The sequence below is a fragment of the Herpailurus yagouaroundi genome, unplaced genomic scaffold, assembly GCF_014898765.1.
Source record: "Herpailurus yagouaroundi ecotype Mexico unplaced genomic scaffold, PumYag 140, whole genome shotgun sequence".
Taxonomy (NCBI): Eukaryota; Metazoa; Chordata; class Mammalia; order Carnivora; family Felidae; genus Herpailurus; species Herpailurus yagouaroundi.
The window spans coordinates 41467191-41494941 of record NW_024412395.1 but is presented as its reverse complement, the minus strand read 5'-3'; the positions used below and the strand labels follow the sequence as shown (position 1 = coordinate 41494941).

The 27751-nt window shown below is 36.6% G+C and overlaps 1 protein-coding gene and 1 pseudogene across 3 annotated transcripts in view; both read left to right on the top strand.

Moving 5' to 3' along the window:
• The window catches only part of BAZ2B (bromodomain adjacent to zinc finger domain 2B), a 438023-nt gene that overhangs the window by 116320 nt on the left and 293952 nt on the right, over positions 1 to 27751 (top strand). The gene's annotated exons all lie outside the window — the stretch shown is intronic.
• Positions 7509 to 25765, top strand: LOC121030329 (complement component 1 Q subcomponent-binding protein, mitochondrial-like; annotated as a pseudogene).

Here is a 27751-nt window from a genome sequence, read left to right as displayed (position 1 = left end):
AAAAATATTAAAATGTGAAATTGATGATGCGAATATATGATTTGCTAAGTTAAATAGCATTAGAAGGATTTCCTATACAATATAAACAAATTGTAAGCACTTTTAGTACATGCTGAGTGATACCAGAATTATGATTTCCTGAAATTATAAGTTTATAGAGATGTTTTCCTTTTAAATAGATCACACATTACTAAGATTTCTTTCAGGTAATATGCTTTCTCAACTCTTTTTATGTAATAGCTTTACAATTCCTTAAAAAGTAAAGTATTCTGTTAACCTTAGCCTGTGATTCAGTTTTTAAGAAATACACTTACTCATAAGATGTTTGTGTCAAGGCAGATACTCATATAAACTGGATTAAGGTAAAGATATTAAATGTCAACTTTTTAAAAAAGGAATCTCAATGCTTAACTCATTTTTACAGGTAATGTAGTCTTAATTATAGTGTAGTGCAAATCAGCATTCCATTGTTTAAGCAGGAATTTTCCTACATTGGGTAGAGGGCAATTCTAAACAGAAGAATCATAAAAAATTTAAACTTTCATTCATGAGTTTTTCTGTTGACCATATTAGCTTTGAAGTTACGGGCAATGAGTATAATTTATAATTACATATGAAATTATAAAATATTGGCAATATCTTTGCTGAAAGAAAACCAAAACAATTTATATGACTTTTAAATCTATTTTGAATGTTATGTAAATTGTGGCAATTCATAATACAGTTTGAGGTGTAAAATATTTAATGGTCTTGATATTTGTAGATTAAACATGGAGTTTTTTAAATGAATAGGCTTTTATCAGAGTATGAGGTGAAAATAAAGTTTTTATCCCACATATCTAGAAATTTACTATATAAGATAGGGTGTTTTCTATCTTTTTACATTAATGCTTTTAACATAGTTGTTTTTATAATCTATGAAATTTGACTTGTACTTTGGTTTTTGAATGTCTTTCATTCAAAAAAATGTTAGATATAACAATGAAAGTAATACAGATAAGAACCTTTACTAATTTTGTGTGTGCACATGTGTGCATGTGTATGTAAGGAAAAAGGAGTATTTGTTTTGAAGATAATTATTGCATTGGTACTTCAGCTATGTGTAGACATAATTGTGTGTTTTTCCTCTGTTTTCTCCTCTTAACACTTTTCCACAAGCATGCACTCATTAATCAAAGACGGTGCACTCCTGCTGAGGGCAGAGAGGTTCATCAAATTGGCAGTCAGTTTGGTGTAAAGAACGGTGTACTGAAGCTCTTAACTCACTGGGACATAAATAAATCTAAGGTCTTTGTATGCAAACCCTGGAGGTTAATACTGTATAATTCAATGTCCTGTCTTTGTTTTTATGATTGATGTTTTTAAATGTTTCAAGCTTGATGCAAGTCTTCTAGTAGGTCAGGTCTGACATTCTGATTGGCTGAAGTAAGAAAGCATTAGGTTGTCAGAAGGACTTTGAGTATGCTGCAGAGATTTTGATTTTTTTTCCTACGAGATCATTGTCATATTGCCTGAGCTGTTATAGGAATGTACCAATGATTGACATCCCCTGCTGTGATAATGGACCCAGTGCATGAAATGCCAATAGTTTGGTCCTATTTGTTCGGAAGCTTACTGCTATTTGTATCCTTAACAGAGCTAACATGTAGAACAAGCAAAACTACTGGGATTTCTCTGTAGAAATAGTGCAGGGATTTGGCTTTAACATGAATTGGTTGCATATTCATAATTTAAGAACAGCTGGTTACAGCAAGCACATAGTCATTTGCAAGCTATTATAAACCATTCCACTCACACATGGAGCCTGTGCTTGGTGATTTTTTTTTTTTTTTTTTTTTTTTTTTTTTTTTTTATTGATCTACCTGCATTTAAAATCTGGTCACTGCTGCTACAGAAGCTCTTCATTTTAGCTATGTCTGCAACATAGAACAGCTTCAATTTTAAATATTTAATTTAAACTAAATGCTGAATAAAATGAAGAAGCTTTGAAAGAACCAAGTGTAAAAGGTCAATAATATATTACCCATCATATATCTCATCTTGGCCAGAAAGGAAACAAAGCTAGATTACACCACCATTGTAATTTTTGGAAAATATGTTTTATAATTTTTGTTCATAGATGAGTAACTGAATTATCTCTGATTTGAAAATGTTGTTAATTATATTTTGCTAGTTATATGTAGATTTAGGTAACAACACAAGCAATAGATTGTGCTTAATTAGCCTGTAAAACAATTTCACATAATACATAGAAAAGTGACAATACTTTTAGTTTATGAGTGGTGTAAGACAAGATAGGAAGATCAGCAAGACATTATGCTTTGATTAGAGTAATGCTAATCCTATAACCAGGAAGTTACTTTAATCTTTTTTTTAGAAGAAATCTAATGAGTCTTTTCTGCTTTTTGGCTCACTTCTGGAATATTAAGCACAGCTGCACTCCTACAGTATTTAAATGATATGTATAAACTAGTCCACCTGTAATAGTTTCCCGCAGGTTGTGCTGCCTGGTAGTGACTGAAAGGAGAGGAAAAACCTGTGAATCCCAAGTTTTCAATGAGAAGAGTGGGAGGAGAGGTGTTAAATGTGATTTCCGCTCTCCTTGTAGGAATCATAGGGAGCTCTGCCTTGATTTGTGTATGTTAAAATAAGTGGATACCTGAGTGATTTACAAGGATGGTGATTATATTGAGCCTTCTACACAACATAGTGTTATGTTCACATGTGCATGCATGTGTTTGTCCCCATGCTAGATGATGAAGTAGCTTTCAGCACTTCAAGGTTGAGTACCACTCCTAAGAGTGCATTTTACTCTTTCTTGGTTTCACAAATGGCTGGATGTGTTGGCAATATAACAGAATATATGGCCAAATTTAATCTAACAGATAGTAGGCTGTACTTTTTTCTAAATAATAAATTCAGAGGTTATTAAAGGACGATGTGTTATGTTTTAGTTTTGAGTTGCATCGGATAATAACTTTATATACGCAGTTAATTTGCCATCATTTGAGGTTACATTGATCATTTCATGAATTATTATACATCATCTTTTTGTGTGTGTGCCTTTTGACTGCTGTCTGTTGTGTCTTTTGACTGTTGTCTGTTCAGTTATTTTCCTGTTTGGAATCTCATCACAGAATAAGCTGAGGAAATAAAAGGAAGTAAAATTCAAATAAGTTTTCTTTCCCTTCCTCTCCCACTTCTTGATAAATCAGAAGGAAGGAAGTTCTTACATTTTCACCAAAATGAATGTTTGGGATTTTATTTGTCTACGTTTTTTGGCTCTCATTGCAACAGATGATTATATTTAGATAAAAAGAAAGATGAGGAAATGGAGTGAATTTTTAAAATATTAATAACTCAACAAAACAGTAGAAAATGTAGCCATTCCTTGAAAAATGAGTTGACTCAGTAATGACAACCACAGGGGAGTCAGGTATTTGATACACTTTTATTGTTCTAGTACTAATAATAGGGGGAAAGAGGGGAGAACTACCTTCATTCATCAAGTTTATACTGAATGCTGTATTCAGTATTCTTAAAAAGCTATGGATGACAGTTTGTGAAAGCTTAGAATAGGGGTGACATGACTTCTGGTTGGAATCATTAGAAAAGATTCTTTGGTTAGGTAGCATTGAATTTGACCTAGAAAAATGAGTAAACTGAATATTTAGGGATTAGGAAGAAAGCATGCAATAAAAGAAGGGCATTATGAGCCCCACATAGAACAAATAAATTAAAGCTAGGTCTATTAGGTGTCTGGAGTAGTTGGGCAACCTTCTTGAGGTTATCCTGAAGAAAAGAAAATGTTTTGGAATCCTTTTCCTCCATTGCTTTCAAAAATGACTGCTCTGCTTTTTCTGGAGAAGATGGGTTAATCAGTTTCAAATCATCCCTTTCAATGATAGGCTTGTTGTTTGTGGAAACCAGTTTAAAATTGACAAAACTGTCCTTTCTGATCAGAGTTATTGAAATATTGTGTTTCTTGTGAGACTAATCAGAACCATTCCTTTCTCCTTCGTTCTTTTCCGCTGCTTTATAAGTGGTTTTTGTTTTTGTTTTGAAACATAATGCATGATTATACTTGCTAAGAACATTGAGCAAGAGAGGGCATCTGTTTTTCTCTTTTCTCCATTTACTGGTGAAGAACTAGCTTTCCAAGGGGATTTGATGACTGACTCAAAAAACACTTTTACCTCTTGTAGTTACTGTGGATGAATAAAGAAGATGGAACTGTCTGAACTGCCAATAATAGGAATATCCATAAGGACAAAAAGAAATTTATAACCCCTACTTGTAATTACATCAGTACTGAATTACACTAATAGAAATACCATTAAAAATAGAGAGTATGATTGGGACACCTGGGTGGCTCAGTCGGTTAAGTGTCTGACTCTTGATTTTGGCTCAGGTCATGATCTCAAAGTCATGAGATCGAGCCCCAGGTCAGGCTGGGCATGGAGTCTGCTTAAGATTTTCTTCCTCTCCCTCTGCCCCTTCTCTGCTCGCATGCTTGTGCCTATAAGAGCTCGCTCTCTCAGAAAAAAAACCAAAAAATTAATGTATGAAAAGGAAAGATTCAAAAAACTTCACGAATGTAAAACCGCTTTATTTTCAGTGGTTAGACTTTTCCTAACTTCATTAGTGCTGCACTAAGACCATGACATTTATTTCATTTTCCTTATTTACAATGTTGTGATGAATATTTGCTTGCAGGAGACAGGTCAGAAGAAAACCTTAAAACTTTTACATAAGTATTTCTTGTACGATGATGTGTTTTGAGATAAATTAGAGGTGGAAATGAGTGGAAATAGAAGGCTGTCTAGTGACTGAGTTTAGAGAGAAGCCTCGCTTAACCATCTTTTTGTGGTTTCCATGATAACATGGTTATTGAAACATACTTCTGGACTTCCTTGGGAAAAGGATTACTATTGACATAAACCATTATGGCAACATATGAAGCAGCAAAGCCAATCTTGAGCATCTGAAAAAATCAGGGAGCAGCCCGTAAGTCACAGGATGATATGTTTCTCCTTTTATGGGTTAGTGTAGCATAGTGGAAGAAATAGGGTCTGCCAGGCAACAGTAACAGACAGAGGTTGTGGGTCAAAACTCTTTATTTTAAAAGAGAGGTTACTGCAGAGCTAAAGGAAGTGTTGTTAGGAGGTGGATAGTAACAATATCAAAGAGAGGAGACCGTTTTAAAGAAGCTTTTAAATGGGGTTAAGAGAAATGGAGCATTGTTATGCAATTGAGTCCTCTTGGAAAGTCTCAAGATTTTCTCCATTGTGGCCTACGTACTGTAGCATTAGATTCTTGTGTAATGTCATTAGTATTTTCAGCAGCTTATTGAGAAAATAACTCTTATCTATAATCATACCTTAGGGATTTGAAGTAGGAAGTTGAAGGGTAAGGGAAGGGCTGTGTAAACAATAAACATTCCGTCCAGGAAGAGAGCATATAATACTTTGGCCAGTTAGGTGAAAGCTTTCTTTTCCCTTTCCTTTCCAGAAAGATTGTTCATAGATGTACAGCCAAAATTCAAAAGAGAAGAATTGGCTTAAAGAATGTGTAAGTGCTTTTGTACCACATGTGAAATGGGAGGATAGGACCAAAGCATGCTGGGGATCAGGGGAAGGAGAAAGCCAAATAGAATGTTTCAGGAGATTGATTCCAGGAGAAATCAATCTAGAATTTTCCAGATTTTGGGGGTTTTTTGGGTGGTTGTTTTTAATGAAATGTTCTATTTTTTAATTTATTTTATTTTATTATTTTTTTGAGTGAAGAGTGAGCAAGCAGGGGAGGGGCAGAGAGAAGCGAGAGAGGATCCCAAGCAGGTTCCGTGCTCTGTGTGCAGAGCCCCATGTGGGGCTCAAACCCACGAACTGTGAGATCATGACCTGAGTCAAAATCAAGAGTTAGATGCTTTACCAGTTGAGCCACCCAGGCACTCCTGAAATGTTCAATTGACATAGTACCTTGAATTTGACCTTTTTCATCTTAATGAGGGACACTTTTTGTGAAATAGGTAATTTTTTTGCAATTTATTGCAAATATTTTATGCTTAGTAGGTAGTATTTGGTATGTTTCAGCTTCAGTGCAGAGGTACCAACTAAATTAATTAGATGTACCCAGACAAAAATGCATGTTTATTTTTGTATTTGTTACTCTCAGGACTTCACAAGAGACCTAAAGTAGTCCTGTAATTGCCCATGGAAACAAATAAAAATCACTTATTTTTTCATGTTTCACACTATTGTGATGTGCTAATAGTCTCATATTAGGCAGTAGTTATTAGTGAAATAAATTGATCATTAAATTGAAAACAAGAATTAGGCCAGCATCTATTTCTTAGTAACTAGAAACAATTCAAGGTGCTCAGAAATAAAATGCATATGCTCAAGGAGGTCATAATTTACTCAGAGTGAAAGGATGTACATAGAGTACAGTCTCATCTTTTGTGGTTTTAACCCATTGAAATTCAACTGTTTATGTTAGGAAAATTGAGGATGGGAAAGGAAAAACAATTTCAATAACCATCATTCATTCAGTAAAGGTGTCTCCAGGCAGGATGCCAGAGTCAGGTACTCTCTGTTCCTGGGTAGCTCTCATAGTGTGGCATCTTACACTAAGTGTGGCTCTTATGTCTTAATAGAAAAAAATTTTTTTTTTTGGTATATCATAGCTCCTAAATTCAGGCCAGCTATGTGTTTCTGGAACTCAACTAAATATCATAGCTCCTAAATTCAGGCCAGCTATGTGTTTCTGGACATCTGTTTGAATGCTGGCAAACTGGCTGTGTTGGACTTATTGAAGGATCATGTATCTGTCTCCAGTATGGTTAATGTCAAAGATAATGTTTACTATATTTTGATACAGCTTACTGACTAGGACCTACCCACAGTCCCCAACCCCCAATAAGATGAGTCTTTAGTATATATTGAAGGTAGCATGGTTCAAGATAGTTTATATACTTAAGTATTGCTATTGATACCCCAAAATGGAAAGAAAGAAAGGAAGAGAGAGAGAGAAAGAGAAAGAGAGAAAAGAAATAATTGGTCTAGAATTAAAAGGGTTCAAGGAGATAGTGACTCTTCAGTTGGGTTTTGAAGGAAGTGGTAGATATTTTAGAACAGCAACCTGAATGAAGGAGAGGATGGAGGGAAACCTAACTAAAATTCGTTTGAAAATAGTGGGAGATAAAGTTACAAAGGGGAGTTTGGGTTAACTAATTGATTTTTTTTTAAGTTTGTTTATTTTGAGAGAGAGCACGTGAACAAGAAGGGGCAGAGAGAGAGAATCCTAAGCTGGCTCTACACTAACAGTGACATGTTTGTGAGATCATGATCAGAACCACAATCAAGAGCTGGACTCTCAACCGACTGAGCCACCCAGACACCCTGTTAGCTAATAGATTTTTAAGCAGAGATATGATATGATTAAAAATTTAGAAAGATAGATTTGGAAGAAATCGGTTAAATGTACAGAAAGTAGAGACTATTAAAAGAATGACCAGTGACTTACTGCAGATATTCCAGTGTCAGGTGGTAGTGACTAAACGAATAGAAATAGAATGGGCAGAGGATAAATATGAGGTACATGATAATTTAAAGGAATGGAGTTGAACTAGTTTGGGGAAGTTGGAGATTGTATTACCTTCATGCAAATCTATTTCTTATTACCATAACAGTAATTTGATGTAGTTGAACTCTTATTTCCTCCATGCCAGATAGTGAAGGTAAGAACAAAAGAGATTGCCTGTAGCTGATCACTTGACAGTAGTTAGATATTGTTTCTAATATCATAACACTCTCATGATGAGTTTAGCTTAAGATAAAGTCTCATGTGTTTTTAAAAACCCTTCTACTTTCCTCCTGCTGTATCACATTATATGAAGATGAATACTCATATCCAGTTAGCCTAATATTTTTCATTTTTGTTTGTATTTATTGTTCAGTATGTGGTTTCTTTTTTTTTTTTTAATTTTTTTTAACGTTTATTTATTTTTGAGACAGAGAGAGACAGAGCATGAACGGGGGGAGGGTCACAGAGAGAGGGAGACACAGAATCCAAAACAGGCTCCAGGCTCTGAGCGGTCAGCGCAGAGCCCGACGCGGGGCTCGAACCCACGGACCATGAGATCATGACCTGAGCCAAAGTCGGACGCTTAACCGACCGAGCCACCCAGGCGCCCCAGTATGTGGTTTATTTTTCACATCTTTTTTTCAATGTGAAATTTATTGTCAAATTGGCTTCCATACAACACTCAGTGCTCATCCCAACAGGTCCCTTCCTCAATGCCCATCACCCACTTTCTCCTCCCTGCCACCCTCTCATAAGGGAAATACAAATCAAAACCACACTGAGATATCACCTCACGCCAGTCAGAGTGGCTAAAATGAACAAATCAAGAGAGTATAGATGTTGGAGAGGATGTGGAAAATGGGAACCATTTTGCACTATTGGTGGGAATGCAAACTGGTGCAGCCACTCTGGAAAACAGTGTGGAGGTTCCTCAAAAAATTAAAAATAGATCTACCCTATGACCCGGGAATAGCACTGCTAGGAATTTACCCAAGGGATACAGGAGTGCTGATGCTCTGTATGTGTTTAAACCACTGCTAAACATCAGTTTCTGAAAACTGGGAGTTAGGAAGCAGCAGGTTCTAAACATACTACAAACAAACCATAGTCTTTATGGATCCCTGAGGATAGACTTTCATGAATCCACGATTTTGCACATGATGTTCCCTGTATGCAATTTTTATTCCCTCTCTTTCTGCTTGGTAAAATCTGCTTCTTTTCTAAGACTCTTGTGAAGAGTTATGTTTTTGAAATCTTCTCAACCCTCTGCCTCCTCACATGGTTATCTGATTCTTCCCTTGTGCTACAGTGGAATGCTAATAATGGAGCACATGGTTGTGCATACAGATGGATTGATTCGCTACTTCCAACCTTTATAGATGATGCTTCAATGAACATTTTTATGCAGAGTACTTTTATTTGTGGCTGTGTGACATCATTTCATAAGATAAATTCCCAAAAATGCAATTACTGGATCAAAGGCTGGGAATGTTTTAAGGCTCTTTTTTTTTTTTAAAAAATTTTTTTTTTCAACGTTTATTTATTTTTGGGACAGAGAGAGACAGAGCATGAACGGGGGAGGGGCAGAGAGAGAGGGAGACACAGAATCGGAAACAGGCTCCAGGCTCTGAGCCATCAGCCCAGAGCCCGACTCGGGGCTCGAACTCACGGACCGCGAGATCGTGACCTGGCTGAAGTCGGACGCTTAACCGACTGCGCCACCCAGGCGCCCCAAGGCTCTTAATATATGTATTGTGAACTTGGCTTTTAAAAGGATTATATGGGTTTACGGTATCTCACTAATGGTATATGACTGTGCCTGTTTTACTAACACCTTCATTGGATTGGGTTATAGTCATCATTATTAGCCATTGCCAATCCTATTGCAAAAAAATTGTACCTTATTTAATCTGCATTTCTGTGACTGGTTACAATGAGCATTTTTTCAGTACTTTAACCTGTTTCTCTTTTGTGGTTTGTCTTTGACATTGCCTGTTACCGCCCAGAGGTCTTAATATACTTATTATAACCTATTTATAAGTTCCTAATATTAATGATATGCTTTTATTATATTTATTATAATTCTTTTGCTTTTTAATAGTTTTTATTTACAGAAATATGAAATACTGATTTATTACTTCTTCATATATTTTAAACATTCTTTCCATTTTAAACTTAAAAAATCCACTCCTCCCCAGAGGTTGTTTTTGTTTTTTGGTGTGTGTGTGTGTGTGTGTGTGTGTGTGTGTGTGTGTGTGTTTTAGTTTATAAATATATTTATGCCATCTCTACACCCAACATGGGGCTCGAACTCACAACCTTGAGTGAAGAGCCCCATGCTCTTCCAACTGAACCAGCCAGGTACCTCCGGAGTTTTTATAGTAACTTCTCATATATTTATTTTGTTTTTTGACATATAATTCTTCTCATTCTTTTTTTTTTTTTTTTAAGTAAATTCTGTGCCCAATGTGAGGCACGAATCCTGACCCCAAGATCAAGAGTTGTATGCTCTACTAACTGAGCCAGCCAGGCACCCTCTTCCCCATTCTTTTTGTAGTAAAACTACCCTTAATGCCCAAGGTAAGGGTCCAACTTTCCTTCAACACTTAGAGTATAAAAAAATCTCTATTATAAGGAACATTGAACTAGATAACTAAGGAGTAATAGAATTGCTTCTAAAAATATTAATTTTATTAGATAATACTGAGTGTATTAAAAATTAATTTTCCTTGATAAGGTAGGGTTATCATCCTGGTACATAATTCTGTTACACTTATCAGATGTCTGAATTATGACTATTTGAGAATACAACTTGAACCTTTAAAAACCAAACAGATCTTCTATTATATTTGTGCTATATACTTATTTATGATAAAAGTGAATTGTACATGCAACTCTACAACTTAGCTGTTATTCCTTCTTACATTTTAATTATCCTTTGATTATTTTCTTTATATTCATTTTGTTGTTTATTTGGTAACATTTTTTAAAAGTTGAGGGTCAATTGGTATATAATTATGTTTTAGATATATAAGGACTTTTCTTTTTAAATTAAAAGTGTAGTTTTCACTAATAACATTCTTAAAAGTTTTGAAAAATACAGAAAAAGTATTAAGATAAAAATTTCAAATGCCCAAAACTCTTATTACTTGCATTTTTATTTTATTTTATATTGAAGTTTATTTAATGAAATGAAAGTCTTCATAAATGAAAAAACAGCAAGTGTGTTCCATGAACCTCACTTCTAAGAAAAAAATGAGGGGAGCAGACATGGAGTGAAATGTTTTTGTGGTAATGAGTAAGAACAAATCAAAAAAATCCTATTGAATTAGGCAAAAAGGACAGTGGTGACTTTGGCCATAATAGTTTTAGTCAAGTAGTTTGGACTAAAGCTAAAGAAATAGGAACATGGAGTTTAGATAGTTTTCTGTTTTTTTTGTTTTTTGGGTTTTTTTTAAGGGAAAGGAAAAGAAATTGGGAAGTTTCTAAGAAGGAAACGTGGCTTGAAAATGACTTTTGTAATGATAAGAATGAAGGTCTAGGGGCAAGGGATATAATTCAGAAATTCTGTGAGAAGTGGGAAGACATGGGTTCCTTACCCATATGATACTGATTAACATTAACTAGAAGGAGGGGTCGCTCTGTAATTAGAGGGAATGAGAAGATGTGGGTATGTACAGCAGTGAGACTGGAGCTTTGACAGAAAGAAATTTCAGAGTTTAACTTACAAATATCAGAAATTCTTCAACTAGAAATGCCTTTTTGCTGTTTTTTTCATAAAACAAAGTTTTAATTTCTGATTTAAAAAAAATGTATTTGTGTATTTTTTTCTTTTGCAGAGTAGCTATTATACATGTAGTTTTTCATTCTGCTTTTTTTTTTTTTTTACTTCATTAGTTCTTTTTTGGATTATATCATGAGCATTTTTTCTCATGTCATTAAATATTTTCAAACAGTATATAATAATTTATTCAACTACCCAAGTTTGGGGCATTTAGATTGTTTTTGATTAAGATATATATAATGAAATAATTTAACCTCAAACATCACTAAGCCTTTTTTCATAATCTGATATATTTCATTAGGAAACGTTCCTGGAGATTGAATTGCTGGGTCAAAGTATAATGAATGATTTACATATATGCAATGGTATTCTGGTAAATATTAACAACCGGTTTGTGTGCCTGGTGGTGGGAGCCTTGATTTATAGTGTGTGCTCTTTTCTCTGGTGTAAGAACTCCTGACATGGCCTATTTCATTCCAACAACTTAATACCCCTGAGCAGAGTTGAGATGTGCAGGCATACAATTATTACACAGTATCTGTATCAAACTGATACAATAGGTGTAAATAACCTCAACAGCATAGAGATTAATAAAATGTGGTAAGATAATTAGGCAGTGATAAGTTTTGAGTGCTTATTACCTTATTTTTATTAAAAAAAAGTTTTTAATGTTTATTTATTTATTTTTTGAGAGAGACAGAGACAGAATGCGAGTGGGTTAGGGGCAGAGAGAGAGGGAGACACAGAATCCGAAGCAGGCTCCAGGCTCTGAGCTGTCAGCACAGAGCCTGACACGGGGCTCAAACTCACAAGCTGTGAGATCATGACCTGAGCCGAAGTTGGACGCTCAAACAACTGAGCCACCCAGGCACCCCTACCTTATTTTCAAAATAATTTATTGAATGGTAAGTTTATATAATTTAATTTTTAATACTGTGTTTAACAACTGCAAATTCCTGAAAATTTTAACAGCTGACTCTTGTGAACTTCTATGAGCAAGCCCTAGCACATTCTGCTAGGTTAGTTTTTTCTTTCTCCTTTCTTCTCTTTTTCCTTTCCTTCTTCCCTTCTTTTCTGAAATTTATTGTAGAATTTTCCCCTCAAGATTGTTGTTTTCAGGACAGGAAGAAGTATAGGTATTTAGAAGACCAATGTTTCATTCCTTTTTATGTGTAGCTTCAAGGTTTGTTTTGCTTTACACCAGAATGTTTATTGTAGATGGAATCTATTTAAGTGAAAATAAGGTGTGAACTCCGAGCTTTATTTTTTTTTCCCACAAGACTATTCAGTTTTCCCCAAACTATTGTGGAGTAATTCCTACTGGCTATTGATTGAATTACTCAACTTTCTCTTTTTTTTTTTCCTTCCTTCCTTCCTTCCTTCCTTCCTTCCTTCCATCCATCCATCCTTTCTCCCTTCCTTCCTCCCTTCCTTCTCTTCCTTCTCTTTCTTTCTTTCTTTCTTCCTTCCTTCTCTTTCTTTCTTTCTTTCTTTCTTTCTTTCTTTCTTTTTTGAGAGGGAGCGAGAGCATGCATGAGGGATGGGGGGGAGAGGGAGAGCAAATCCATGCTGGGCATGGAGCCTGTCACAGGACTTGATCTCATAACTGTAAGTTCGTAACTGGAGCCAAAATCAAGAGTCAGATGCTTAACTGACACAGCCACCTAGATGCCCCTGAATATCTCAGTTTTCCTATTGTTTCTAATAATTTTTCAGTTGATTCTCAAGGTTTTTCAGATACGTAATCATATCTTATGCAAATAGTTTTGCTGCCACACTTCTGATATTTATAACTTTATTTTTCTGTGTAAAGAATAAAATGAAGTTGACTAGTATCAGTGTTAACACTGAGCACACCCTTATTTTTTTTTTCTGAATTTTGAAATGCTTCAAATACCTCATCATTGTCTGTGATACTTTTGGTTTGTTACATATGTTCTTGAAAATCATGCTGGGCAAGTATTCATCTATTTTTATTTTATTAAGACTTTTAAAAAATTCAGGAGGAAGTTGAAATTTATTTAAATGCATGGGCAACTTGGTAATTCTTGATGGCTTTCTCTGTTTACCTTAGCGTTTTTTAAGTTTGTTTTTCATTTTATAATTGGGGTAGATAGAGGTTTAGATGTTGATGGTTTTTAACATTTCGGATAAGCAACAAGATGGACTGGCAACAAGATATATAGTTTTCTCCTAGAGCTTTTTTGCTGAACCTCTTGAGATCTGTGTTGTGGGTATACCTGTGATCCTATGTTTGAGAGTCAACCTTTGATTTTAACAGTTCCCCTGCTTCAGGGAGAGCCTGGCATACCTGTGGATGGGGAATATCAGCACGGGGATAATGGCTACCCTGTAGTACTGTGGATTATGAGGTTTGTGTGGCGAGTTAGCACTTGTATCTGCTTAGTCAGATTTCATCATCACTTTAAAGCTGTTTCCTTTTCAAACCTAATCACAGGTTGAGGAAAATTAAAACAATGAGGCCAAAAGGTACCCCTTGATGTCTTTCTGCAATGTGAACCTGAGTGTCAAACTCTTCGATTCCCACTTCTCTTAGAGGCCTTCCATATCCCTAAACTTTGATTCTACAAGTTATGGGTTGGGACATTTCAGAATATTCTTATTTCCTAAAATCTCCACCTTTTATTCTTGGGGCATATGTGTATAGAGTCAGAGTCTTCTTATAGTGTTGGTATTTTCCCGTACTTCTTTGATGATGGCATTTTTTGTACTGGTTTTAGTCCTTTTGGGTAGATTTTTGGGAGGGATTATGTGAATGAATGCAATTTTATTCAGATTTTAAAACTTTCTTTCACATATTCCTGAAGTGCTCCTCAGGAGAAAATGTACTATTTTATGCTCCTTGCACTGGACTTTGATAATTTTTTTTATTCTTTTTTTAAAAGTTTATTTTTTGTCAGGGGGGTTGCTGGGTGGCTCAGTCAGTTAAGTGTCTGACTTTGGCTTAGGTCATGATCTCGAGGTTCATCAGTTTGCGTTGTGTCAGGCTCTGTGCTGACAGCTCAGAGCCTGGAGTCTGCTTCGGATTCTGTGTCTCCCTCTCTCTCTCTGCCCCTCCCCTGCTTGTGCTCTCTCTCTGTCTCTCAAAAAATGAATAAATGTTAAAAAAAATTTAGTAGAAGTTTATTATTATTATTATTATTTTTTTACTAATCTCTATACTCAGTGTGGGGCTCAAACTCACGACCCTGAGAACAAGAGTTGTATGCTTTTCCCACTGAGCCAGCCAGGCGCCTTTTTTTTCTTTTAATGCTTATTTATTTTTGAAAGAGAGAGAGAGAGACATTGAGATTGTGAGCAGGGGAAAACAGAGAGAGAGGGAGACATAGAATCTCAAGCAGGCTCCACGCTGGCCAGCACAGAGTCTGACACAGGTCTCCAACTCAAGAACCACAAGATCAGTACTTGAGCTGAAACCAAGAGTTGGACACTTAACCGACTGAGCTACCCAGGCGCCTCCAGGCACCTATTTTTTATTGTATTCTTTTATCCAATATTTTTTATTTTGAGAGAGAGAGAGAATGTACATGAGCAGGGGAGAGGGGCAGAGCGCGCGCGCGCGCGAGAGAGAGAGAGAGAGAGAGAGAGAGAGAGAGAGAGAGTTGGAGAATCTTAAGCAGGATGCATGCTGAGAGTGGAGCCCAATGTGGGGCCCGATCCCATGACCCTGGGATCATGACCTGAGCTGAAATCAAGAGTTGGACACTCAACTGAATGAACCATCGAGGCTCCCCTTATTGTATTTTTAATGGGAATAATTTTAATTTGTGTATTCTTAATTTTTACAGATAATCATATGTTTCTGTTTACTAGGGAATCATATTTCTATTTGAATTGTTTAGAAGGAATGGTTTTGCTAAGATTTTTGAAGGATCATAATAATCTTAAAGATTTTTCTTGATTTCCCCAAAAGTCTGGTCCAGCCTCCTTGAGTTTATTTGGTAGCGATAGTAGTTGGACAATAAGTGTATAGACTTTACTAAGACAGGCAAAAACAAACTCAAAGAGGCTGGTTAACATTCTTGCCTTCTCCTATGAAAATAATCAGCCATACCTCATAGTAAGACCAGTCTTTTGGGGGTAATCAAGAAAAATCTTTAAGATTATTATGATCATCCTTCAAAAAGGATACCTGGATGCCTGAGACACAGTATTTGGTTATCTATTTAATCAAAGTAGCAATAAAAATAAACATAGAAAGGGTGCCTGGGTGTTTCAGTCAGTTAATTATCTGGGTCTTGGTTTTGGCTCAGGTCACAATCTCACAGTTCATGGGTTTGGGCCCTGCGTTGAGTTCTACACTGACAGTGCAGAGCCTGCTTGGGAGTCTACTTCTTTCCCTCTGTCTCTCCCCCCCCTCCCCCAAAAGAAATAAACTTTAAAAAAAGTTAAATAAACATAGAAGATAATACTTTTCCTGATTCATAAGTGAGGAGGAATCTTTATTTTTTAAATTTTTCTTTATATAATCAAGGACTTAATAAAGTCAAATAATGCACAGAAAATTATTCTGGTAAAACATAGCATTTCTGATGTAGAAGGTGTAAAATAGCCTTTCATATGAAGATGAAGATATTAATAATTACCCCAAGGAGGCAAGTCCATCAACATTGAATGTAATTTACTAAAATTTAAAATGTTTCATATCTGTTGTTCTGAGTTGGCTATTATCGATCAAAACCAATAAGGTTCACTTTCCAATTTAGATCCTTTATTTATTGTCTTTCATATTCTGAAATAAATGGACACTTTACTACAGGTCAGTGGTTCTCTTTAAGGGGATCTATGAGCTCAAAACTGTCTTCAAAGCATTCATCATTGCTGTCTTCAAATATATCAATAAATATTTAAAATTATTTCTCATTTTTAATTTCCAATATGGTAAATTTCAATAGCTATATTCAACATAAAATAAAAGTTCTTTGAAGTCTTCAATAAGTTCTAAGAGTAGAAAAGGACCAGGAGACCGAAAAACCTGAGAATCCCTCCTTTAGGATAAAACTTTTTTTTCTTTTTTTTGAGAAATAAATGCACATACCCATTTGTACTTCTCTGTCACTGTTACTCCTAATGTAGTCTCAACTACTCATTATTGACTGTACCTTTTAGTCAAACTAAGTGATTTCTGTTTCACAGTGAAAAGTTAGGGGTGAATAATTGAGAACTGTCTGCTGTGCGCCAGCATCTTAGCAGACTAGGCAGAGCTCATGAGCATGTGCAACACAACTTTTTACAGCCACACATTCATCCATTTTACACCTCAAAGTGGCAAAAATGAACAGTTTCATTAACATGACTCAAAACAATAGCTTATCAATATTAACATAAGAAGCAAAAGTATGTAGGGGTGCCTGGGTGGCTCAGTCAGTTAAGCCTCTGACTTCGGCTCAGGTCGTGATCTCACGGTCTGTGAGTTCGAGCCCCGTGTTGGGCTTTGTGCTAACAGCTCAGAGCCTGGAGCCTGCTTTGGGTTCTGTGTCTACTGCTCACACTCTGTGTGTCTCTCTCTCAAAAAGAAATAAACATTAAAAAAAAATTTTTTTTTAAAGAAGCAAAAGTATATAAGCATACAACTATGCTTAGTAATCGATGTTTCAGTATTTTACCTTAGAAATTATGTATCTAATAATCATCATTTAATCAACTCAAAAATTTTTTAAGTTATCTTGAAAGAGAGAGATTTTGAGCTGCGGAGGAGCAGAGAGAGGAGAGAGAATCCCTAGAAGGCTCTGCACCCATACAGAGCCCGACACGGGACTCAAATCCACTAACCATGAGATCATGACCTGAGCCAAAGTCAGACACTTAACCAACTGAGTCACCCGGGCATGCATAATCAACTCAATTTAATACCACTCCGAGGTTTTTGATTACCTAAAGATCTTGAAAATTACCTTCATGGGAATGCAAACTGGTACAGCCACTCTGGAAAATAGTGTGGAGGTTCCTCAAAAATCTAAAAATAGAACTACCCTATGACCCAGCAATAACACTACTAGGAATTTACCCTAGGGATATAGGAGTGCTGATGCTTAGGGGCACATGTACCCCAATGTTTATAGCAGCACTTTCAACAATAGCCAAATTATGGAAAGAGCCTAAATGTCCATCAACTGATGAATGGATAAAGAAGTAGTGGTTTATATATACAATGGAATACTACTTGGCAATGAGAAAGAATGAAATCTGGCCATTTGTAGCAACATGGATGGAACTGGAGGGTATTATGCTAAGTGAAATAAGGCAGTCAGAGAAAGGCAGATATCATATGTGGATCTTGAGAAACTTAACAGAAGACCATGAGGAGGGAAAGGAGGAAAAAAAAAGTTACAGAGGGAAGGAGGCAAACCATAAGAGACTCTTAAATACAAAGAACAAACTGAAGGTTGATGGGGGTTGGGGGAGAGGGGAAAGTGGGTGATGGCCATTGAGGAGGGCACTTGTGGGATGAGCACTGGGCGTTGTATGGAAACCAATTTGACAAATTATATTAAAAAAAAATTCCCTTCAAGCTGCCAAGCTACAAAGCATAGTTATTGTTGAAATAAAAATTTGCCAGAATAATGATTCAACTTAGTTGAACATAGGAGTTTATATTTTTCAAAATTATAAACATTGTATGGGATTAATGTTAGCTTGTTTGGTTAACACCATAACTTCTTTTAAAAACCAAATTTATTAAATTAGTCTAATTTGCCAAATATTTGCCTTAATTATACAAACTGGGGTTCTTTTTTTTAAAAAAATTTTTTTTTTCAACGTTTATTTATTTTTGGGACAGAGAGAGACAGAGCATGAACGGGGGAGGGGCAGAGACAGAGGGAGACACAGAATCAGAAACAGGCTCCAGGCTCCGAGCCATCAGCCCAGAGCCTGACGCGGGGCTCGAACTCACGGACCGCGAGATCGTGACCTGGCTGAAGTCGGACGCTTAACCGACTGCGCCACCCAGGCGCCCCCAAACTGGGGTTCTTAAAACGTCCTGACTTTGTGGCACTTTGTGGTCCTGAGATTTGGGGTGCCTGGATGGCTCAGTTGGTTAAGTGCCGACTTTGGCTCTGGTCAAGATCTCACAGTTCGTGATTTCAAGCCCCACTGTATGCTGACAGCTTGGGGCCTGGAGCCTGTTACAGATTCTGTATATCCTTCTCTCTCTCTCTGCTCCTCACCTGCTTGTGCTCTGTTTCTCTCTCTCTCTCTCTCTCTTTCTCTCAAAAATACAATAAACATTAAAAAAATTTTTTTAAATAAATAAAAGATTACAAGTTTAATTTCTTTATTCTCTGGAAATTTTACAGACGGTAAAAGGCCTGAAAATGGGTGGTGGTAATGGTTACACAACATCGTGAATGTACCTAATTTTAAATTTGAAATGCTTAAATGTACATTTTAAAATGGTTATAATGGTAAATGTTATGTATATTTTACCACCCCCCCCCAAAAAAAAAGAAAGGCACTGATAATTTATTATGATGTCCTGGATAGGCCATCTGTAACCCTTTTTGCCTTTGCTAAAGTCTTCTACAATTTTTCTCTTAGGAACATTCTTTTTTTTTTTTTTTTTTTAGAATCTGATACTTTTTACAGCTGCAAAGTACACATCTGAATGATACAGAAGTTCCCAAATTTAAAGGGCATTGCTGTACATGGTGAAAACAAACCTCTTGTCAACAGAATGCAATTTCTACTAACCCTAAAATTTGATGGCAGTTTTGAATCTGCCTATTTTCAAAAGTTATATATTTATGTATAGATTATACATAAAAAGCCTAGAATGACATGCAGCAAAATGTGAAAATGTGCTTATTGGTAGTGAGCTTATTTTGTGATTAACTACACCTTTTGACTTTTCCACAATGTGCACGTGTTACTTGAATAAAAATATAATTTTTATGTTTTCCATGCTTCCATATTTGACCTTCTTTGTTTCTTTTTTTCTTTTAATTTAATTTAATTTATTTTTTTTAAATGTACATCCAAGTTAGTTAGCATATAATACAACAATGATATCAGGGGTAGATTCCTTAATCCCCTGTACTCATTTAGCCCATCCCCCCTCCCAGAACCCCTCCAGTAACCCTGTTTGTTCTCCATATTTAAGAGTCTCTTATGTTTCTTCCTCCTCCCAGTTTTTTTAAATTTTTTTTTTTAATGTTTATTTATTTTTGAGACAGAGAGAGACAGAGCATGAACAGGGGAGGGGCAGAGAGAGAGGGAGACACAGAATCTGAAACAGGCTCCAGGCTCTGAGCTGTCAGCACAGAGCCCCACGCGGGGCTCGAACTCACTGACCATGAGATCATGACCTGAGCCGAAGTCGGAGGCTTAACCGACCAAGCCACCCAGGCGCCCCTCCTCCTCCCAGTTTTTATATTATTTTTGCTTCCCTTCCCTTGTGTTCATCTATTCTGTGTCTTAAAATCCTCATATGAGTGAAGTCATAGGATATTTGTCTTTCTCTGACTAATTTCGCTTAGCATAGTACCCTCTAGTTCCATCCACGTAGTTGCAAATAACAAGATTTCATTCTTTTCGGTTGTCAAGTAATACTCCATTGTGCATATATGTGTGTGTGTGTGTGTATACACCACATCATCTTTATCCATTCATCCATTGATGGACATATGGGTTCTTTCCATACTTTGGATATTGTTGATAATGCTGCTAATAAACATTGGGGTGCATGTGTCCCTTTGAAACAGCACACCTGGAATCCCTTGGATAAATACCTAGTAGTGCAATTGCTGTGTTCATAGGGTAGTTCTATTTTTAATTTTTTGAGGAACCTCCATACTGTTTTCCAGAGTGGCTGCACCAGCTTGCATTCCCGCCAACAATGCACAAGAGATCCTCTTTCTTCGCATCTTCGCCAACATCTGTTGTTTCCTGAGTTGTTAATGTTAGCCTTTCTGACAGGTGCGAGGTGGTATCTCATTGTGGTTTTGACCTGTATTTCCCTGACGATGAGTGATGTTGACCATTTTTTCATGTGTCAGTTGGCCATCTGGTTTTCTTCTTTGGAGAAGTGCCTATTCATGTCTTTTACCCATTTCTTCACTGGATTATTTGTTTTTTGGGTGTCGAGTTTGATAATTCTTTATAGATTTTGTATACTAACCCTTTATCTGATATGTCATTTGCAAATATATTCTCCCATTCCATTGGTTGCCTTTTAGTTTTGCTGATTGTTTCCTTCACTGTGCATAAGCTTTTTATTTTGATGAGGTCCCAATAGTTCATTTTTGCTTTGTTTCCTTTGCCTCTGGAGATGTGTTGAGTAAGAAGTTGCTACGGCCAAGATCAAAGAGGTTTTGCCTGCTTTCTCCTCAAGGATTCTGATAGCTTCCTGTCTTACCTTGAGGTCTTTCATCCATTTTGAGTTTATATTTGTGTATGGGGTAAGAAAGTGGTCCAGAATCATTTTTCTGCATGTCACTGTCCAGTTTTCCCAGCACCATTTGCTGAAGAGACTGTCTTTACTCCATTGGATATTCTTTCCTGCTTTGTCAAAGATTAGTTGGCCATACGTTTGTGGGTCCATTTCTGCATTCTCTATTCTGTTCCATTGATCTGAGTGTCTGTTTTTGTTCAATAGGAACATTCTTAATAGAGAGGTAATATTTGGATGCATAGAACTAAGCAGAGGTACATTCCAAATTGTCTGTAGATAAAGATGAAAACATTTGGCCAAAGTTTGTATGTTGACTCTGGAAAATAGTGGTCAAAATGTAGATTTTGGACATACTTTGTTTTCTGATGTTTACAGCTTAGCAGTTGATGTATTTTATAAATGAACATTTACTTTTTATTATTTAGTTCTCTCATAGAGGTAGGGGCTTAAAGTTTGCTTCCCTTAGCAGTAAGAGCAAGCCCATTAGGTATGAATTTTGGCCAAACTGCATTACATCTTAATGCTTTACTTTGTCCTTTACGTATTAAAAGTATTTGCTGTAGGCAAGGAACTCACAGAGTTGGGGTGGGAGGAAATAAAAAAATGAATAATATCCTATTGATTATCAAATTTAGCAAAATACTCATGTTTAGTAGCATTATATGGCATGTTTGAAAACCTTACGTATCATTATTCTGTATGTATCATTTTCCAACCTGCTTTTTCCACTAATCTTTGTATTTTAATTTCTGTGGCTCAGGAAACTGGGATTGACTTAGGTTGTTTTAACTCAGCATCTCTTTTGAGGTAGCTATCAGGCTTCCAGCTGGGACAGCAGTTACCTCAAAGCTCTACTGGTGCTGGAGGATTGAATGCCAAGCTCACATTTTTATTGACAGTTCCTTGTTGGCTTTTGGCAGGCGGCCTCAGTTCTTTGCCACATGGTCATTTCCATAGTGCTCCTTCTGACATGGCTTTTTGCTTCCCCCAGAGTAATGAGAGAGAGACAGAGACAGAGACAGAAATATAGTCTCTTTGGAGTGAAAATGTTTTGAGAGAGGAAAAAGAAAAATTTGAACTTAAAGCAACTTAGAAAAGAAAAAAACAGTTGAGAGGATTTAACTAATTCAGGATTTTAGATACTCACAAACTTCAGATGATCCCAGAAATATTTAGAAACTCTGCTAGAGAAATTCGTATTCCAGATAAATATGTATTTCCTTATATGCATATATATGAAAGATTCATACCAGTATTAACAGGTTTGTTTTCATTCTTAAATATAGTTGCTTTGCTTAAAAATAAAAGGTCATATTAGAATCAGCTATTTCAAAGAAAATCACAGTCTAAAATGGAGTCCTAGTTAAGATCACAAAATATGCTATCATATTTTAAAGCCTTCATGCTAGTAGTATGAGTTTTGTGCTAGAAAGTAAATCTGGACACTTGGTGAGTTGAGGGTTTTGTTTTTTTGGCCACCCATAGTGGGAGTGGGACCAGATTTTTTAGAGAAGTTAAATGAAAATGAAAATATTTTTCCGTGAAGATAATCAAGGAAAAAATACTGGACTGGCAGACTCCTCCTTTTGAGTTGCTTTTAGATTAAATGAACTGTGATTCCCTTCTTCCTTTTCATAGTTTAGATTATTTCTTAAAATTAAATTACGGTATATGCCATTCAGTACTTGACTCTCCCCACATAACTGTTAACTTAAAATATTTGCTTCTGCTTCTTGAGTCTACCTTTGTTACCATAGAAACAGAAGTGGACTAGGGAAATAGGCAAAGCAGCCATCAACTGAAATTAATGAGGAGTCTAATTCTTTACCTGTAGTTGTGTTTAATTTACAACTCCTGTTTTAAAGATATGCAGTGTAAGGTCGGTTGACTAGGAGGAAAAATAACCTGTAACTTAACTCTCATTTGCTTCAGACTTGTTCATTTGCCTAAAAAGCTATTGAGGAAGAGCCTTTCTAACAGCTTGGAAAAGAGCTTTTCATTCTTGAGAATGGTTAGACTACTATCTATTCTGTGCTGCTGTATCTTTAGATGTTTATAATGTGCTTTTCATTCATAGGTATTACAATAACACATGTTTTCTAGGGAATGAGATTTGATATTATGTGATATAAGCCTACTGTGGTCAGTATATTTTCACACATACTATTTAAGTGAACCCTGAAAAATACAGATCTTAAATTCTGAGAAGGTATTGAAAATATTATTAGATGTAGTTAAGACTGTTACTTATCATGTCAAGAAATAAATGTTTTAAAATAAGCTTTTATTTTAATTTAATTTTTTAATGTTTACTTATTTTTGAGAGAGAGAGAGAGAGCATGAGAGGCAGAGGGGCAGAGAGAGGAGACACAGAATCTAAAGTAGGCTCCAGGCTCTGAGCTGTCAGCACAGAGCCCCACGTGGGGCTTAAGCTCATGAGCCATGAGATCATGACCTGAGCCGAAGTCTGATGCTTAACTGACTGAACCACATAAGTCCCCCTAAAATCAACTTTTAAAATGTAAAATGTTGGGGTGCCTGGGTGGCTCAGTTGAGTGACCCTTTTTTCTTTTAGAAGGTAAGCGATTTATTTATATTTTTTAAATGTTTATTAATTTTGAGAGAGAGAGAGAGAGCGAGCATGTGAGCGAGCAGTGGAGGGGCAGAGAGAATCCTAAGCAGGGATTAACTTAACTGATTGAGCCACCCAGGCACCCCGAGCAACTCAGCTCAGGTCATGATCTCATGGTTCGTGTGATGGAGCCCTGAGTTGGGCTCTATGCTGTGAGCTTGGGATTCTTTCTCTCTCCTTCTCTCTCTGTCCTTCCCCTGCTTGCACACTCACGCTGTTTCTCTCTCTCCCTCTCAGAAGAAATAAACATTAAAAAAAATAGTAAGACTTGAATGTCAGAATTACTCCTTGATCCATTGGCTACAGAATGGATATTGTATTAGCAAGCATGACAGCAGCATGAGAGCTCTGTAGTAACCAGGTGCATGGTCAATGAGCAGTAATACTTTGAAAAGAATCTTTTTTGAGCAATAGTTCTCAACAGTGGGCTTAATTCAGTACACAATGTTTTAAACAGATGTTCTATCATCCAGGCTTTATTGTTTCATTTATAGAGCATAGGCAGAGTAGATGTAGCATAATTCTTAAGGGCCTAGGAGTTTGGGAATGGCAAATCAGTATTGGCTTCAACTTCAAGTCACCAGCTCTGTTAGTCCCTAACAAGAGTCAATCTGCCCTTTCAAGGTTTGAAGCCAGATATTGACTTCTCCTCTCTAGCTGTGAAAGTCCTAGATGACATCTTCCAATTGAAGGCTATTTGTCTACATTGAAAAAATATGTTGTTTAGTGTAGGCATCTTCTTTAATTCTCTTAGCTAGATCTTCTGGATAACCTGCTGCAGCTTCTACATCAGCACTTGCTGCTTCACCTGATGTTTTTATGTTATGAAGATGGCTTCTTTCCTTAAATCTCATGAGCCAACCTCTGCTAGCTTCCAGCATTTCTTCTGCGACCTCCTCTCCTCTCTCAGTCTTCATACAATTGAAGAGTCAGTGCCTTGCACTGGATTAGGCTTTGGCTTAAAGGGATTTTATGACTGGTTTGATCTTCTGTCCAAATTACTAAAACTTTCTCCATATCAGCAATAATGTGGTTTCACTTCTTATCATTCATGTGTTCTTTAGAGTAGCAGTTTTAATTTCCTTCAAGAACTTTTCCTCTACATTTACAACTTGGCTGTTTGGCACAAGAACCCTAATTTTCGGCCTGCCTCAGCTTTCAACATGCCTTCATCATTAAGTGTAATCATTTTTGCTTTCAATTTAAAGTAGGAGACATTCCTTTCCCTTTAACACTTAGACACCATTGTAAGGTTATTAATGGACTAATTTCTATATTGTTGGGTCTTGGGGAAAAGGCCCAAGTTGAGAGGAGACAGGAGATCTGTCCATCAGTGTCCATAAGTGTCCAACAATTATAATCATAACATCAAAGATCACTGATCACAGATCACTATAACAAATATTATGATAATGAAAAAGTTTGAAATAGGGTATTTACAGTGGGGCGTGGGCTGGGATCTTCCACTTGGGTCATCCTTTGTGCCCACATGTGTGTATGGCCCCGATGTTGCCTCTGCTGTACTGAGTGCCTCATGATCTGGGCTCCCTAGCATTCCCAGCTTTTTGGGGGGGGGGGCTCTGTGACCAGCCCAGCCCCTCTGCCTTGGCCTCTGCTGCAGCCATGCCTGGCCTTGTATGGGGCACTTGAGGCCCCCTCACCTGCAGATGGGCTGGATCAGCAGGGCCTCCTGAGCTCTCGAGGGCCCTGTGGCTGCAGCTGCCACATGCTGCACAACCAGGAAGACAAAGCTTTTGTTGCATCCGTGGATGATGAAATTAAGGAGAAAAAAGATACAGAAGCATTAAGTCCCTCCCCAAGATGTCTGGAGGTTAGGAGCTGGAAGTGAATGGGACAGAAGTCAAATTAATGTGGAAAGTTGCTGAAGAAAAGATCACTGTCACTTTCAACATTAACAATAGCATCCTGCCAACATCTGATGGGGAGGAGGATCCTTCCCTGAGGGAGAAGGTTGAAGAACAGGAACCTGAACTGTCCACTCCTAATTTCATGGTTGAAGTTATAAAGAATGCTGGTAAGAAGGCCCTATTCCTGGACTGTCACTATGCAGAAGATGAGGTTGGGCAAGAAGAAGAGGACGACAGCGACATTTTCTCCATCAGTGAGGTGAGCTTTCAGTCCATTGGCGAATCTGCATGGAAGAACACAAATTACACACTCAACACCAATTCCTTGGGCTGGGCCTTATATAACTACCTGATGGATTTTGTGGCAGCCGGAGGGGTGGATAACACTTTTGCAGGTGAGTTGGTGGAGCTCAGCACTTCCTGGGGAGCACCAGGAATACATTGCTTTTCTCAAAGGTCTCAGAAGTTTTGCCAAGAGCCAGTAGAACAGACAAGATGTTGAACATCTTAGATTTATAGTAGGCTTTGGCCAGGAAAGAAACCTACTCTGAAGTCAGACACACACGTATTCTGAGATGGTTTTCATCTCATTCATTATCACTGAAAAAAATTCGAACTTAAACAGTCTTGTAAATAATTACAGTAGAGGATGATAAATGCATCAGAAGAATTAGATTTAATGTAAAGAGGTAGCTCTGAAGAAGGTAACTGTGAGATGGGTAATATTTTAGGGAGAAAGTCACCATATTGTTCTACTCTGAAGGCAAGGACTGCATTTTATCATCTAAAAGTTACATATTTATAACACATAGCCCTGGACCTTAAAATTGGTAATATAGTTGGGGTGCCTGGGTGGCTCAGTTGGTTGAGCATCTGACTTCGGCTCCGGTCATGTTCTCACAGTCTGTGGGTTCGAGCCCTGCGCCGGGGCTGTGCTGAAAGCTCAGAGCCTGGAGCCCGCTTTGGATTCTGTGCTCTCGCTGCTCCTCTCCCACACATGTTCTGTCTGTCTGTCGTCTGTCTGTCTCTCTCTCTCTCAAAAATGAATAAACATTAAAAAAATACTGGTAACATAGTCATAGTCAATAAATATTAGTGATTAAACAAGGTGAAATCTTAGCAGATTTTTGAAGAATTAATTGAAATATGTTCATGTGGGCAAAATGGGAAAGCACAGTGCTAGCAAATAATATTGGAAGATCAGGCTAACAAGTGATGAAGAATCTTGCAGGTAATGGGACATTATTAGTGAGGGTTTTTTTTTTTTCGTTAAGTTTTTAGAAAGGAGGAGAGGGACATGATTAGATTTAGTCAGGTTTAGGCTTTAGAAAAGGATCTCTACTGGCATTGTGGAAGATGTAATTGAGGGAAAAGAGAGAGGGAAGTTATCTTTTCTTAGTAATGAATTTCAACACGTAAAACCTTGTAGGATCAAAATTTAACTGAACATCTAAATTCAAGCTTTTACACGTTAATTTATATTATTTAGTTTTAGAGTTTATATTATCCCAGTCTAAATATATTTTATGTTGAATAGTTTTAATTTTTCAATATATTTTTAGTTATCCTTATGATACGTTTTAATATTCAAAATGACCAATTCATATATACTAGTGGTATTTGGATACATATCAGGGAGAATAGTTAGTGAACTTGCTTAATTTTTTTTTTTTTTTTTAGTAGGAAATTTATAAGCCTGAAGTTGATGAACTTGTTCAACTGGAGATTAGTTAACACCTTTAAGGTAGCTTAATAATAAGCTTAGCAGCAATTTGCCAAAAAAAATTCTGAATTGTATGTAGAATTAGGTGATTTGATTACTTCCATTCAGCAGATTTCTATATAGTCCAGCACCTTCCACACACAAAAAAACAAAACAAAATGAAGGCAGATATTTTCAAGGTTTAAGTAATAATTTTAGTCTTGATCTTTACAAATCCTTTTTTGCTGTAGCAGATGTAAACTTCTAATCATGCTATAATTACCACAAACTCTAGATCATCAATAAATTAACAATTGGCAGTGGGTTTTCAAGTTTAATATGATATTTTAATAATAAGGCTGTAATTGTGAAAGAAGTATAGTATCCTAAAAATAATAACCTGCATTTTTACCACACATAAAATCATTTATTAAATACATTTAAATTCTGAGTATTAAATCTGCTTTACTCATACTTAATTGAGAAGTTTGTGAGTGAACAACATAAGGGTGACTTTTGCTAAAAATACAGAATGAGTAGGCATGCAAGGGAAAAAGTCATTTATTTAAGCCAAGGTTTTGAAAAGACAATTATTTTTTTTTTTAAGTTATTTTATTTTTTTAAGTAATCTCCATACCCTATGTGGGACTCAAACTCACAACTCCAAGATCAAGAGTCACATGCTCTTCAGACTGAGCCAGCCAGGCACCCTTAAAAAGATTAATCTTAAGTAAGCATTCAGGTAGCAAGCAGGTCACAAGTGGTAAGA